The sequence below is a fragment of the Tamandua tetradactyla genome, chromosome 10, assembly GCF_023851605.1.
Source record: "Tamandua tetradactyla isolate mTamTet1 chromosome 10, mTamTet1.pri, whole genome shotgun sequence".
Lineage (NCBI taxonomy): Eukaryota > Metazoa > Chordata > Mammalia > Pilosa > Myrmecophagidae > Tamandua > Tamandua tetradactyla.
Genome location: NC_135336.1, coordinates 47,758,521 through 47,773,122, shown reverse-complemented (window position 1 = coordinate 47,773,122; position 14,602 = coordinate 47,758,521). Strand labels below are relative to the sequence as shown.

The 14,602-nt window shown below is 36.5% G+C and overlaps 1 pseudogene; it reads right to left on the bottom strand.

The window, feature by feature from the left end:
- Nucleotides 1-4,550: 4,550 nt before the first annotated feature.
- LOC143647649 (H(+)/Cl(-) exchange transporter 5 pseudogene) lies at nt 4,551-11,233 on the bottom strand (annotated as a pseudogene).
- Between the last annotated feature and the right edge of the window lie 3,369 nt (nt 11,234-14,602).

Here is a 14,602-nt window from a genome sequence, read left to right as displayed (position 1 = left end):
TTAGCCATTTGTATGTCCTTTCTGGAAAAATGTCTATTCATGTCTTTTGCCCATTGTTTAATTGGGTTGTCTTTTTATTTCTGAGTTGTAGAATCTCTTGATATATCCTGGATAGTAAATCCTTATCAGATAGATGGTTTATAGATTATTTTTCTAATTGAGTAGAAAAATTAGACTTTTCACCCTCCAGGTAAAGTCCTTTCAAGCACAAAAGTATTCAGTTTTGAGGACGTTTCATGTATCTGCTTTTTTATAAAAATTATTTATTACATGCATAATTACAAATCTGTGCTAAGTAAAAGTAGATAAAGCAATGATGACCTGGGTCTAAGTCACACAGAAAGGGCTGGATGATTCCATTAACCCCTTGCCAATATCCATTCCATTGCCTTTAATGTGATTGTTTCTATTTCTTACAACTTGCATAGCATTTACTTCTATGTACTTCTAAGTACGTTGCATTCATTGTCTCAGTTTACCCTCACAACAACCCTGTGAGGTAGGCAGGGCAATTAGCATTATCCTCATTTTGCAGATGGGAACACCGAGGCACAGAGTGGTTGTTGAGATCTCAAGGCTAGTTAGAAGCATAGGGAATAAAGAATAGCACCCAGGTTTCCTAACTCTAAAGTTCATGTTTTTCTTTTCAGGCTATGTTGCTACACATGTCCAAGGAGCATGAACCTAGAAGAAATACAAGGGCTGACATAGGTACCCTCCATATCCCTGTTACATTGGAAATGTGACCAAACTTTTTGTTGTCCTCAAATACCAGAAATACTAACGTTTCATGTTGTGAAAACTTTAGTGGGGAATTATGGTTATAAGAAAAGATAGAGAATAGACCAGAAACGTACAGATAAGAACTTTGATGTCTGCACAATATACAGGGAATATGGCGTAGTCAGGCAAATTGCATCTTCTCATGTGAGAAAATTTGGTAGTATGGATGGAACAAAAAATGGAGTCACTGAGCCATGATTGTGATATAATGTATCCTAAAGTTTTTTTGTTGTTGCTGTTTTCATTAAAATACTAGATTAACATACTTAGAAGGACAACTCTTATGATTGCATTGATATTGTAAAGATAAAAAAAAGCTTTGGCTACCCAGTCTGTGTAGCAAAAGAATTTCAGATTTTGTGAAGAGAAATGGGGGTAAAATTCCTAGTATCAGGGAATAAAAGTATACCACTTTTAAAATGTGGTATACTGAGGTATTGCAGGGTCAGTGGGGAGAGGGGAGGATATGCTGATTACTGATTTTGAACTAGAAGGATGGGGGAAAGTGCCAGAAAGGGACTTGTAAAATGGTGAAGGATGAACTCTTGCCCCTGAGAATAAAGTCTCACTGTTGTGAGCACCTAGTGAGGAAATGGAGGCATGGAGCAGCAACTGGGTCACGTGGCAAAGAAAATAGCTGTGTCACTTCTGGTCTATGTGCCATAGGTCGCTGACTCTCAGTTTACAACTTAACTAACCCTAGGTGGTATTCTTGGTAATCTGAATGATTAACCAGACACAATCCTCAATCCCAAAGAAAGGATTCAGTACTGAGAAATGGAAAGGGGAAAAGAATAGAAGGGGAATAATTTTATGTGGGCAAAACTGTAGAAAATGAAACTGGTAGAAATGCTGGTGGTGGCTCTGTACTCTTACCACGTATCCATATAGTGGTGTCTTTTACTATAGTAAAGGTGGTAGGAAATGAAGACAGGCACATTTTCAGACGGATACAAGCACCTTGGTATCACCAGGCCTTGTCCACACCTCAGGGTCTTGGTTTGTCTCTGCATTTTATTTAGAATTACAAGGAGCACTAAGGGAGTCATAGCTGCCCGTCCTGTTCCAACACCTTGAATGTATTTGAAAGTACCCCAAGGCTAATTCATGCTCATGGGGACATTGGCCTGTGGTACATACTTCATGCTTGGAGGAGACATGAGTTTCCAGTTATTTTAGTACTAGTAGTCTTTACAAAGGAATACATGAGAATGCAGATGCAGCTCTGGATCTTCCCTGGTTTATGTATATGCAGTATAAACTTGGTTCCCTTTCATATTCTTACATATTCCAGAAGCCTAAAGCACCATTATTCAATAGAGATGGCATCTGGGTAAGAGGATTAGTTGGGACCTCAAAAAATGTGAAATTTCTAGTCACTGACTTTGCTTAGAACTTTACTAATCATTCATTTCAAGGAAGCAGGAAAAATTCCTTGCTACTAACAAATTCATGGCAAAGTCCTTGTCTACTAGCTAATAAATGCCATGGAAAATTATCTTTTTTTTTCAGATAAAGAGGAAGCTCTATAATTTATCTTTGTGCACTTCAAAAGAGTACCTGGGACAAGCAAGCCTATAAAAGTCAATCTCTAAGTTTCTTTAGAGGAGATTTATCAAAGTGGCATTCTTATAATCAGAAACTAAAATAAACATATACACACAAACTAATAGTGCTAAATATTGTAACAGGAACAATATAACATTTGAACTGAGTCTTCACAGTCTAGAAAATACCAATACTATTCTCCTTCTGGCTTTCTTTTCTTGTGGTTTAGAAAGTAAAGCCCCTTAGTTTGCACTTCATCTTCCAATGATAGAGCCCCAAAAAGTGACTTCATGAGTTTCCTGAAGGCAATAGGTCAGGATGGTTGGGATTTTTTTTGCATAATTTTCATATTGGCTGACAATTATCTTTTAGATTAAAAAAAATCTAGAAAAAATATATAGTAGAATTAAATCTTAACAATCTTCTACTCTATCATGAAGCCTTCCTAATGCAATATCACAAAAACCCAACTGTATTTTCTCCGAAAGAGAAGACTTAATTTGCAGAGATTATGTAGTACAGTTTAACCTTTAGGAAAGAGACAACACACAATTATAATTTTACTAACCAAATATGGAAAATGTGTTTTGGGTTCTGAGCTGGTTTGAAACTTGTGTATCCCAGAAAAGCTATATTCTTTAATCCTGATTTAATATTGTAGGGTGCGATCTTTTTTATTATTTTTTATTCTGTTGCCATATATACAATTTAACATTTCCCCCTTTAGTCACATTCAGATACACACTTCAGTGCTGTTAGTCATTGTTACAGTGTCCACTCTTTTACCTCAACATTTCCATCATTCCAAATAGGAACCCTGTATGTGGTCTATTTCCATCTTTTGGCAATTGTGAATAATGCTGACATGAACATTGGTGTGCAAATATCTGTTTGGGCCCCTAGAAGCGTATACTTTTGTGAGAATATTTTGGGTGTGACTACTAAGAAGCAGTTTGTCCCCATCATAAATAAGATCAGGACATAAGAACCATAAACAAGCCACCTTGGTTGCTGTCTTCCCAGGCCTTCTGTTGGTCCTGTGAACGTCTGTCACTTTTGCAATAGATTTTTAGGTTGTTTTCTTTAAACTTAAGATAGCCAGAGCCAATTTCTGTTGCTTGCAATATTGAACCCTGCCTACTACAGTAATATGTGTTTATTACTGATAAATTGCAAATTCCTGAAAAGTACTTGGAAACTGAGGAAATTCCCTACAACCATATACAATTAATTTAAGGAGAAAAGCCATGTTCTTTAATCCTGATTGAATGTTGTAGAGTGGGATCTTTTTGATTAAGTTGTTTCCATGGAGTTGTGCCCTCACCCATTCAAGGTGGGTCTTCATCTGCTTACTGGAGTCCTTGAAGAGGGAACCAATTAGAAAAGGCTTCAGAGCTGAAACAGAGACCTGTGGAAATGCAGAAAGGAAATGATCCCGGGGAAGCTGTTTGAAATGAGATGCTGGGAGAGAAAGCTAGTAGACATCACCATGTGCCTTCCCAGCTGATGGAGGAACCCTGAACATCAGGCTGTTTTTCTCTGGGTGCCTTAGTTTGGACATTTTTATGGCCTTAGAATCATTCTGGTATATTATATTTCCAACAGCATTAGCAAGCTAAAATAGGTACACAGTTAACAAAAGAGATCCATGGTCTGCAATGTCCTTCCAGTTTTATATACAGCACAACACAGTGGTTCTAATTGAAGAGAACAGAATCATGATCTTGGTTGGCCATCTGTGCTATATGCTTTAACACATCCTTTTTGGTAATGATTCTGTGCTGGTTTAATCTGTTGTGTACCCCAGAAAAACCAAGTTCTTTAATCTTTATTTAGCATTGCTGGGTGGAAGCTTTTTGATTGTTTCCATGGAGATGTGATCCACCCAACTGGTCACATCTTTTGATTAGATGGTTTCCATGGAGATATGTCTCCACCCATTCAAGGTAGGATTGCTTACTGGAGCCTTTTAAGAGGGAGCTATTTTGGAAGAAGCTGGAGAGTCACCAGAACCAATAGAATCCACACAGCCAGAGACTTTTGGAGATGAAGAAGGAAAATGCCTCCGGGTGAGCTTCATGAAACAAGAAGCTGGTAGAGAAAGCTAGCAGAATCAGTATGTGCCCTCCCAGCTGAGAGAGACACCCTGAACGTCATCAGCCTTTCTTGAACAAAGGTAACCTCTTGTTGGTACCTTAATTTGGACATTTTCACAGTCTTCAAACTGCAAACTTGCAACTTAATAAATTCCCCCTTTTAAAAGCTGTTCCTGTTCTGGTATACTGCATTCTGGCAACTTGCAAACTAGAACAGATTCCAAGCAGGCATCTGTTAGGTCTAACCAGGCATTGATGCAGATCCATCTATAATCTCTATGGATGTGAGGTTACTAACAGTGAAGGGGCTGAGATTCAGGATATTCTGAAGCTTCAGGTTTGGTGGAGTGTATGGTGGCATTGAAGGAGAATACTCAGTGAAATAAATGACAGAAATGGTCACAACCGCATCTTGCTTTTTTTGTGTGTGTGCATTTTCAATTGGAATAATAAGATATCTTTGGAAGACAAAAACCACAAATCTTTGGAACTCCTGGGATACCATCACTGGGAAGCTGCTATAAGTGGTTTCATTAATTACAATCTTCTACATTCTCCACAGTTATACTGTCCTGAATAAGGACAGTCAACAAAGATCCATTTCTCCAAGATTTCATCACATCTGTTGCACCAAGATATGAGAGAACTCTTCTTTCATTTCAAGAAAGGGGTACCTGTTGAGATGTATGTGGGCATTATAGATGCTCTCTTGCCCAAGAGCATCTGCCACCCATTTGCTTGTCAAGGCTGTAGCCATTAGAGGCACAATGCATTCTAAGCCACCAGTTAGTTCAAACATTATAACAACAGGAGAAACGGTCATTGGAGTCACCCCACCTAAGCACATTGCAGTTTCAACCATTGCATAAAGGCCAGGTGTGATACAATCAGCACTTTGACTGCACCAGGTATTGAAGATTGCCCAGTCATGGTGGTAAAAGGCCAGTTCCATTCCTACTCCTAAAAATCAGCCCACTATAGCACCAACAGCCATGCTAGGGATAAAGAGGCCAGAAGGGATCTTCATGTCAAAGGTGAATATTGTAATGATGATTTTCAGTATGAGTGTCAAAGCAGCTAGCTTGACACTCATATTCAAAATAGCCACATTGTTCTGTAGATTCTCATGCCAGTAGGTCTGTTAGGCAGTTTACCTCCCTTGCTTGTGTTGAAATGGTTCTCATAATCACAGAGGTTGGAGGAGTCCAGGAGGCCACAGTTGTTAAATAGCTTAAAAATTAGCTCACTTGTGCCCATATGCATATATTCATTGGGAAAGCCATGATGGCAGTGATGTCACAATGAGTACCTCTATGATAGGATACTTGCCCAACTGATAGTCTTATGCTTCTGACACCAGGCAATATTTGGGCAAATGAACAAAACTCTCCACAGGCCACCAAACATGCCAGTAGAGCAAATGGCACAAGTTCAAAGAGATGCCATGGTGTGTGAAACTCCACATAAAATAGAACCTGGTGGCTGTCGCCAAATGTGTTGATGATGCATAGAGTAAATGCTTCCATCGGGGTAGCAAAGAAGGAATGCCACAATATTTGGAGGGGAAAATAGTGCCTGATCTCTTCTGGACTGACTAACATTCTGCTAACAGGTGCCCCAAATGCTACAGATAACTCAACTGCTGCTGCAGCCAGTAAGACCGCTTTGAACTTGGCCTCATTCCTGTATTTTTGAAGCATTGGCACAGGATATTACTACAGCAGCAAGCTACATGTACTAGCAGGCCCTCTTTACCCAGGCTTAAGCCACATGGTATTGCTAGCACCGATGTGACAATTTTGATAATCAGGGTCCACTTACCCTAATAGCTTCTAATAAAGAAACCACTCAAGATAATTTTTATCTCAGGGATTCTGAAGCCAGAGCATAAGGTACAAATACCTTGGCCAGATACATAGCAAGAAAGGCAAATAGAAGAGCCCAGAGGGCAAACACAAAAAAAATTGACTCTGTAGGCAAAGACTCCCTCATCTGTGCTGGTGACAAGCTGGAACAAGCTATTCGACTCTGGGCATTTGTTTCTGTCTTCAAAGGTGACACGCTCAGTTCCTGCAGTAATGATTATCATTATACCAGAATCCCCTTGTGTGTATACCTTCTTTTAAGTCTGCCATCCAATGAGCAGAGATACCTATCAAGCTAGTCAAGGAACATGATAAAAGCCCCCAAAAGTAGCATCAATAACCAACCATTAAAAGCATCAATTGCATGTGAATTAAGGCCCATGTTCACACTGCTTTTATTAGTAATCTCCCAATGCCTATCCCTGTCTCAAGACTTGTCTCTCTTACCTAGTCAATTGTATTGAACTTTTCATAAGTCCCCACACCAGGTAATGCTTCTCTAAGAAATCCATCATTCTATTTGCAGAACCTATTCCTCCACCATTATATGACAGCTACTGGAGCCATCAACTGGCTAAGAATGCTTAAATGAAAACGTTGATGAATTGCTGAAGACTGAGAGTAGACTAGCATGAGAGAGAATCTTGGAATCTTTAGTCTTAGGTGGGTAGGTCTCCACAAATTCATGGGCTTGAACTCCAGGAGCCTCACCAGGTTCTCGTAGTGAAGGTCCAAGAAATCTATTTTTTCTAAGTATATCTAGTTTGTTGGTGTACAGTTGTTCATAATATTCTCTTTTGATCATTTTATTTCTGTAGGGTCATTAGTAATATCCCCCCTCTCATTTCTGATTTTATTTGCATCTTCTCTCTTTTTCTCTGTCAGTCTACTTAAGGGTTTGTCAATTTTGCTGATTTTCTCAAAGAACTAACTTTTGGTTTTGTTGATCCTCTCTATTCTTTTTTGTTCTCAATTTCATTATTTTCTGTTCTAATCTTTGTCTTTTTTTCTGCTTACTTTGGGATTAGTTTGCTATTATTTTTCTAGTTCTTTCAGATGTGAAGTTAATTCTTTTATTTTCACTTTCTTTTTTTTTTTGTATGCTGTATGGTAGGGCCTTATTTCATTATTTTTCCATGTGAGTGTCCTGTTATTGCAGCACCATTTGTTGAATTTTTGTTTGTTTTTGCTTGTTTGTTTGTTTTTTGGGGGGAAGTGCATGATCACTTTCTTCCTTTTTAATGTAGGCATTTAGGGGTATAAATTCCCCTCTCAAAATTGCCACTGCTGCATCCTGCAAGTTTTGGTATGTTATATTCTCATTTTCATTCATCTTGAGATATTTACTAATTTCTATTGCAATTTCTGTTTTGACCCATTGATTGCTTAATAGCTGTTGTTTAACCTCTATAAATGTGTGCATTTTCCAGTCTTCTGCCATAAGCTGGAACAGAAAAAGTGCTTTGTATAATTTCAATTTTTAAAATTTAATACCTGTTTTGTGACTTAACATGATGTCACATGATCCATCAGTACTTGAGAAGAGTGTATACCCTGCTATCATGGGGTGCATTATTCTGTATATATCTGTTAGATATAGTTCATTTATCAGATTGTTCAAGCTCTCTATTTCCTTATTGATCCTTTTTCTAGGTATTCTGTCTGTTGATGCCAGTGGTGTTTTCGAAGTATACGCCTATCATTGTAGAAATGCCTATTTCTCCTTTTAGTTTTACTAGTGTTTACCTCATGTGTTTTGAGGCACCATGGTTAGATGCATATATATTTATGGCTGTTAGTTCTTCTTGGTGGATTGCCCCTTTATTTGATATATAATGTCCTTCTTTGGCTATTATAACAGCTTTGATTAAAGTCTATTTTGTCTAATATTAGTTTACCTACCCCAGCTTTTTTTTTATACTGTTTGTGTAGAATATCTTTTTCTAGCCATTCACTTTCAGCCTATTTATAGCCTTAGATCTGAGGTGAGTCTCCTTGTATAAAGCATTCAGATGGTTCATTTTTTTTTTTAAATCTATTCTGCTAGTTTGTATCTTTTGATTGGGGACTGTTAACATTCAGTGCTATTACTGCAAAGACAGTGCTTACTTCAACCACTTTATCCTATGGTTTTTATATGTCATATTCTTGTTTTTGTCTCTCTTTTTACCTCTTTAGTTACCCTTACTGATAATCTTCGTTTCTACACTCTCCTCCAAACCTCTCTCTCATCTTTTCCTTACACCCTGCAAGACTTGTATAATTTTTGTAGGTCAGAGTTCTTGCTAATGAACTCTCTGTGCTTCTGCTTATCTATGAATATCTTAAATTCTCCCTCGTTGTTTTGTTTTCTTTTTGGGGGGTGTGTGTGTGTGTGTGCATGGTCTGAGAATTGAACCCGGGTCTCCTATATGGAAGGTGAACATTGTACTACTGAACCACCCCCGCACCCAGATTCTCCCTCATTTTTGAAGGACTGTCTTGCTGGATAGGTAATTTTTGGCTGGCAATTTTTCATTATCTTAAATATCATACCACTTCCCTCTCCCCTCCATGGTTTCTGATGAAGAAATCAGCAATTAGTCTTATTGGGCATCACTTGTATGTAATGACTCACTTTTCTCTTGCTGTTTTCAGAATGCTCTGTCTTTGGCATTTGATGTTTTGATAAACATGTGCCTTGGAATGGGTCTATTCAGATTTGTTCAATGTGGCGTATGTTGTACTTTTTGGACCTGGATATCATTGACTTTCATGAGACCTGAGATGTTCTCAGACATTATTTCCTCAACTACTGCTTCTGTCCCTTTTCCCTTCTGGTCTAGAACTGTTATATACCCCCAGAAAAACCATGTTCTTTTCATCCGTTCTTGTGTGTGCAGACCTACTATGGGTGGAACCTTTTGGTTAGGCCATTTCAACTGAGATGTGACACAGCCCATTCAGAATTAAAGGACTTAATCTTTTACTGGAGTCATTTGTGAAGAGGATAAATGACAGTAAACGTTCAGAGAGCTTAGAGAGAAACACCCCAGAAGAAGTAAGCAAGGACCCACAGGAGCTGAGAGAAAAAGCCATTGCAACCAGAACCCAGGAGTGAAGATCCCATCAGACATCACTATGTGGTTTCCCATGTGACAGAGGAACCCCAGATGCCAGCAGCCTTTCCTCAGAGAAGGTATCTTCCTCTTGATGCCTTAATTTGGACATTTTCATGGCCTTAGAACTGTATTGTTTTTAAATTAATCAATCCCCATTGAAAAAGCCAGACCATTTCTGATATTTTACATTCTGGCAGCTTTAGCAAACCAAGCAGCCTGTTTCGCTCAATTGTTTAAGATTTTGTTGCTGATTAGATTCTTGTTAAAGCTCTTTGGCACTTGGTTCATCAGTATTTCCCAGCCAAAACAGGGCCAGGGTCCCATATAGGTGGCACTGACCATTTCAAATCGGTCTTGGGGGGAAGGTCAGGAAAGCAGCCCGCAGATGGCACTTTTTGGCAACCTATTCCCCATGGCCCTACAGAGTTAAGTCATTTTTAGCCCTTGTTTCCTCTGCTTTTTTTTTTCATGCATGTCTTTATTACTCTTCTACCTATACATTGGATAAAAGGACTGTCTGTTACAAAGTGAAAAGCTATACTTCACCAAAAAGAGCTATGGTTTTACAAAAATTATCAGAGATCAAAGCAACTAGATTACAGTTTAACAATTTCAGATATTTCCTTCTGACTATTCCAATACACTAGAAACTAAAAAGGAAAATTCATGTAATGATTTAGTAGGCATAAGCATTTGCCTAATCCTAATTTCTGTTATACCTCCTCCCTCTCGTTTGATAATTCAATCTTCAGGACTACCTGGGCAGTGACAATTTAAACCTCTTCATGCTGGATGGGTGTTGACCTTATGGGAAAGAGGAATGAAACTGGTTAATATTCTTGGAGAGACTGATACTTCGGGGTTACAGGGATTATCTATCATAGGAACAATCTGGAGATCTTAAGATTCTGAAAAAATATATTTACAAAAAAAAAAAAACTATTATAGAGACTTAGATAAAGCCCAGGGCACTCCTTAGGGTTTTCAAGAATACTATAGCTTGGGGCTGGGCATTTTGTGGCAATTTGCGTTATCTGGCTGAAAGATGACCAGAATTACCTCTCAACTCTACTTGAAATCTCTTAGCCATTGAAACTGTCTTTTGTTTCATTTCTTTTTCCCCTTTTAGTCAAGAAGGCATTCGCAATCCCACAATGTCATGGTCAAGCTCATTCCTAGAGTCATGTCCCACATTGCCAGGGATATTTACACCCCTAGGAATCATGTTCCACATGGGGGAAGGACAGTTAGTTTATTTGCAGAATTGGCTTAGAGAGAGAGGCCACATCTGAGCAGCAGAAGAGGTTCTTGGGGGGTGATTTTTAACCACAATTGTGAGTAGGGTTACCTTTGCCACTGCAGAAATGAGTTTCATGAGGGCAAGCCATAAGATCGAGGGCTTGACTAATTAAACTGGTAGTGCCCAACACTTGTAAGTATATCAGGAATTCCCCAGGTGGAGAAGTTTTATAATTCCATGTTTTTCAAAATCTGTTAATGAAACTTTTCAAATCCTTTTAAATTTCTGCCCCCAATACTCTGAATTGCATTGGAGTATTACATTAACCTGCACAGAATAACAAGATCTCATGCCACATTCTAGGTTCCATATAATTAGTTTGTTTAAATAAACTGAGCAGACAGGTTAAATTAGTATGCTACAGAAAATTTAAATTTTGGATAAAATAAACATCTCTTCTTTTGGCTTCATGCAAAATTTGAAGTTTTAAAATACAGACAATATCCTCTGATTTTTTTCCCCCAACTTCTATTAACAGTTGCAGAATGAAGCAATGCTCACTTTTAGGGCTGCAGAACTCTGACTCTTTGTCTCAGGCATCATGCAGATACTCAGAATTCCAGGGAACTGCTAGTTATACACAAAAAGCATAGCATTTAGAATTTAGCAATTATTAGGCATGGATTCATTAAAGGATTCCACATGAGACAGCAAGTCAAATCTTAACAGGTTTATTGAGAGAGAGAGAGAAATAGATTGAGAGTAAAGGGAGAGCAGGCAGATGGGAGTCAGTGAAACCTGCTAGCAAAAGGGAAGGAAAAATGGCCCTAACTCTCTTTCTGACAGCTTGTGGTTTTAAAGGGAAAACCGCAACAAGAGGGGGTGGAGGTGATGTGTGGCCACAGGCATCACCGGGAGATATCAGGCTGGTGCAGATCATGACTTCATGCTCATGGTTATCTGGTCTGGCCTCTGGTGGGTGGGGTGCCAGCATGTTCATTCTCATCTATCTTGCCAGCACATCAGGTCCTGTTAGAGGAGCTGCTGAGGGAGAGAAACTGAAGGGGACCCCTTGCCACAGAATCCATTTTTTATGTCAAGTTTGTTTTCTCAGACCTGACATTCCTGCCTTTTTATCTTAATAAAATTGACCAGAACTGGGATTAGATTTGAGGGGATGCTCTAGCTTAGCTCAAAGCAATTGTTGGAGTGAGCAGGGATGTCGTGTTCTCTTTTTGGCTACTCCTGCTGTGTCCAGGTGAAGTTGGGGGAGGAAATTGCTTCTAGTTAAGCAGGGGCATTATTAATTTGGTTTGGGAGCTTTTTCTGCTAGAGCTGCCTAATAGTGATGTTTTTGTTGTAACAGGAGTAGATTTTCAAATTTCGGTTGTAGCAGGAGTATGTTTTTAGAATTTTACTGGTTGGTTATGGCTGCTGTTGACCTGTGAACAAACTTAGACAGGCATTATAAGAGTCAGGGGGCTAGGAGAAAAATTAACAGGAGGATAATTAAGGAGGTGTGTGTTGTTAATAAGATTTATGAGGCAAAGGGATGAATTAATGAAATAAGTTGTTATTTTTGGAGAGTTGGGCGTTTTTAGGTTTTAGAGCTTCTTTGGCATTGGAATAATTCAGAGGTTTTAAGTTTTTGCAAAACAAACTTCATAAGTAAAATTTTATAGAGCATTAGATATTTTTTAGGGTTTCTAGGAACATTGTTGGTTGGGGCTTGCTGTATTGTGGCAGTTTGTAATATTTGGCTGAAGTTTGTACAAGAGTAACCTCCACAATAACCTCTCAACTCAAAATTAATGAGAATAGTTAATGCTTATAACCTGAGCTTTAATTTTTATAAGTATTGTTAAATAAAGCATTTTCATAAATAAAAACATTAGACAGTTGTTTTATATTAAGAAATTATAGCAGAGGTTTTATTCTATTATATTTTTACACATTTACCAGAGTTGTTATTTAACAGATAAGATATAATATATATACAATTCCCAGTGTCTACCCATGCAAAAAAAATAATATATATATTGTTTAACTTTTTAAAAAGTTGAATGCATATATTTTTAGAGAAGTATTAGAGTAAAGCAGTGTAACTCACAATTGGCTATTTCTATGATGTGTAGCCTTTTTTAAATAATTAAAACTATGATTAATAACACCATACCATTGCTAAACATTATATAGATTAGTATTAGGATATAACCTTGATAGTGAGAATATTGTCAAAATTTTAGGAATTTATACAATGTTCAAATATATGAATATTTTATTTATTTTAATTTAATTAGTAACAAAGCAGAAAATTCTTTTTAACCATTATAATATGTCTCACGTACTTCTTATGCATTAGGTTAAATTATTTTAGTACCTTAGCACCTTATTTATACAAGGTGAAAGGACAAATTATTTGTAACAGTTTTTTCTTAACAGTGAGAAGACTTGCTTTTTGAAAAAAATGGATAATGCCAGCATAAACATTAATAAGGATAGTAATCTGATGTAAAATATTTTAGACACAGTATTTGGATGATTAAGAAAAATTGTGCTTCAAAATACTTTATATTAAGAACATACTAACAATTCATGTTAATAGAACACAGAGAAAACTTAACCCTAATTTTATATGAATACTCAGCATAACACAAAAGCTTTCCTTTTTTTTAATATATGTTAAACAGACCCAGTAAATTTTGGTTGGTACTGATTATGACAGACAGAATTCATTTTCATAAACTCTTTGTTTATAACCCTTTACAATTATTCTATGACAGAATTTATTTATTTTATTTATTTTTATTTATTAATTAAAAAATTAACAGCAAAAAACCAAAACATTAACATATCATTCCATTTTACATATATAATCAGTAATTCTTAATATCATCATATAGAATTTATTTTTATAAGCTTCTTCTTTATAACTTTTTACAATCATTTAGAACTTATAATTAAAAATGCTGCAATAAATAAAATTCATTTCCTCCAACTTTTTATTACTCTTTTTATCCATTCAGAGCTTATAGTTCACAAATGACTATAATAAACAAAATCCGATTTTTAAAACTTTTTATTACTTTTTGTATTATTTTGACTATAGTTTTTATTTATTTAAACTGCATATAATTAAAAACAAATTTGATAATACATTTATAAAGCTTTTGAACCTGTATACGTCCTTTTAATAATAGTATTTATTAAGAGAAGAAGAGCCAGAGATTTATAAAATAATGGAGCAAGTTAAGAAATTTATGTTTGAATTTAGAACATGGCCAGGCATTTATATACTTATACTCAGAACACATACATGATTATTTTATAACATATTTAAAATCTTTTAGTTTAATTCAGCAAAAACTTGAATTTTTCTTAGCAATATTTTTAACTGCTAAATAATGCCAGGAATGTGTTAATTTATAGAATAAATTTACAGTTTTAAAAAACTGGTTCAGAGCTTTATTTTTTTAAATGCTAGATTGTATGTGTGTGTGTGTGTGTGTGTGTTTGTGTGTTTGCATGGGCAGACAGTGGGAATCAAACCTGGGTCTCTGGCATGGCAGGCAGGAACTCTGCCTGCTGAGCCACTGTGGCCCACCCTAAATGCTACTTTTTTATTTAAAGGTTTTATACATGTCATTTTTATGAGGACTTCTTAGGCCATTTTTATTTCTCTACCTTTTAATTTTTTTAGCATTCTTATTCCTTTGTTACCACTGCTTTATATAAAGCTTTAATAAGTGCATATTTTAAATAGAATACAGAGCCTTAGAAGCTAAAATTTATGTCTTTTTATTTATGACAGACTGGCATCAATAAAGTTATTAAACTTCAAATTTTTAGACATGTTGAGGTAACAAATGGCTAAGTAAGAAAAGTTAGATTTTTAAAAATTCAGTTATTTAAGGTTATAAAAAATTCATTTATATTTTTATTAAACTTAATTGATTTTTAAAATAGAAT